Below are 2,742 nucleotides of genomic sequence, written 5' to 3'. Positions count from 1 at the left end.
CAGAGCCAAGCAGAGCAGGAAAGTCCATGAGACTCTTGTCTCCAACTAACCACCAAAAAAGCCAGAAATGGCTTCAGGCACTAGCCTGAAGCAAAAGAGCTAAGGGAGGTCACCCTGGTCCTGAGCTCAAACCCCAGTACCATACTCAAAAAATTCTTCTATTCTATTCCATTCAAACACTGCAGGAATTTCATAGGTGTCTCATAGAATATGAACCTTAATACCATCTGGTTTTTGTCATGGAAGGGGTAGAGGCATTTTAGAAATGTTACATGGGAATTCAGGCAACAAGATACAGAGAAGCCACACTTTGAGAAGTTGAATCAGGAGTCTTTATTAGAAAGCTGGTGACTGTAAACAACTTGCAGTCTCAAATGCAGTTATTACAAAACTTATAAAGGCAAAAAAAACGACATGATTGGTGTGAGGAACTAAACCTAACAAAAGTGTGTCATATATAAACAAAGCAAACTATCTAAGGGGAGCAATCAAGGGCAACCAAGGGCAAGTAGTTTCTGGAGAAAAAGTTTCCTGAATCTAAACAGCACATGACATATCTGCAATTCAAAAAATGACCTACGGCTCAGTGGTAGAGTGCTTGCACATGCCTGAGGCCCTGGGTTCGATTCCTCAGCACCACATAAGCAAAAAGAAAAAAGCCGGAAGTGACGCTGTGGCTCAAGTGGTAGAGCACTAGCCTTGAGCTGAAGAGCTGAGGGACAGTGCCCAGGCCCAGAGTTCAGGCCCACGACCGGACCCCAAAAACAAAACAAAACAAAAAATGACCTACATCACCCCTGTAGTGCTTAAAAACTCATGATCCATCTATAGTTAAAAGAATGACCTGTGTCACCTCTACAATTCTCAGAGAGTTCCCATCATCTCTTAAGATGCTAAGATGGTGGTAAGAACAAAATGACATTACTTAGACCCAGTATCCATATTTCATTCCCCACCGGTTTTATGTACATGAAATCAAATAATTGATTCTTTGGTGAGAGAGCTATGTTGGGCCCTTAGAATCATGAGCTTATAATACAATTGAGAAGACATGGACCTATAAAGTGGAATTAAGGGGCCCTGTGGCTGGAGAGTTGTTAACCATGGGGATTGACTAAGCAAATTTTTGAATCAGTTCTGGGAATTTGCCAACTTTTGCTTTCTTGTTTCTATGTTTTATCTCACCATGGAGACACTCTCCTGTATTAGAGTCCCCCATGTTGTAGAAACAGAAGATCCAATCCCCCTCAGTTTTGCCTGGGCTGATCCCAACTGCAATCTCCAGCAGTTAAAGTTGGCTCAGTATGACCAATACCCATATAATAAGGAGGCTTTGAACTTACACATAACCAGCAAGCCTTTCCCAGCTCAGGTTGGGTAAGGTTTATAAATCTATGTACCACAGAGTGTCAAACAAAGAAGGCTCTGGGGGAAGGAGTTGACAGAAAGTGTGAAGTGTCAGTATGATGCAAAAGTCTTAACTTCAGTGCATCTGAAGTGGCTTGTGCCTTCTATTGTGAGACCCGTGTGGTGGAACTAGGTAGGATCCCATCTAGTTTCACCACAGTGGGAGTGATCAGGATGATGGTATAGGGTCCCTTCCAAGTGTGAGTGAGGCTATCTTTAACCCAGACAGCATCTCCAATTTGGAAAGGATAGACTGGATCTGGGCTGGGCAGTGGTAGTGTCTCCCAGACCTGTTTTATTGGGGAGTCATCATTAGCTAATAAAACCCTCATTTAAATGTCTGCATCCAGCCAGGCACCAGTGGTTCACGCCTATAATCCTAGCTACTCAGGAGGCTGAGATCTGAGGATCACGGTTCAAAGCCAGCCCGGGCAGGAAAGTCTGTGAAATTCTTATCTCCAATAAACCACTAGAAAACCAGAAGTAGAGTGGCGCTGTAGCTCAAGTGGTAGAGCACTCGCCTTGAGATGAAGAGCTGAGGGACAGCACCCAGGCCCAGAGTTCAAGCCCCACGACCGACCAAAAAAAAAAATTAGAAAACCAGAAGTAGTGCTGTGGCTCAAGTAGTAGAGTGCTTGCCTTGAGCTGAAGAGCATAGGGACAGCGCCCAAGCCCAGAGTTCAAGCCCCACAACTGACAAAAAAAAAAGGTGACTGACAAGCAAGGGTATAAGTGTTCCTGCCCAGTTACAGGTTTGGACATTAGATAGGCATGCTTATGAACTATTTTCTTTTGGCATCCTGGCTTTACTTTTGAAAGGGCGGGAACAAAGTGATTCTATGCAGGAGCTGACACCATCCCCTATCTGAGCAGTTTTTTCCAACTGCCTCTATATGATCCTTTATCACCAGGACAAGCTTTGTCCTGTGGGTGTCTTCTCCTTGCTAGGATAATGTCCCTATTGGCATTTTTGCTCATTTCTGTGATGGCATGTCCAAAGTGGCTGAATATTACATAGGAGGGGGATCGACTAACAGGTCAGACGAGAGTCAGTGTCAATAGACCCTTTTAGTTCCAAGTTAAGCAACCAAGGAGATTACTAGAAATAGTTTTTTAAGCTGGGTTTACCCGGAACTTAGTAAGAATCAGTTAAATCTGACAAACTTGTAAGAGTCATCTCTCCCTCTGTGGGTCTGACTATAATTGTTACAGAAGCTTTGTATCCAAGGTAGATTACATCCTTGGGAAACAGACATATCAGAAAGCAAACAATAGGAGGCTGGGAAGGTGGCTCAGTGGTAAAGTGCTTGCCTTGCATACATGAAGCCCTGGGTT

The sequence above is a fragment of the Dipodomys ordii genome, unplaced genomic scaffold (genome assembly GCF_000151885.1).
Source record: "Dipodomys ordii isolate 6190 unplaced genomic scaffold, Dord_2.0 Scaffold117, whole genome shotgun sequence".
Taxonomy (NCBI): domain Eukaryota; kingdom Metazoa; phylum Chordata; class Mammalia; order Rodentia; family Heteromyidae; genus Dipodomys; species Dipodomys ordii.
Note: the sequence above shows the minus strand (reverse complement) of the source record.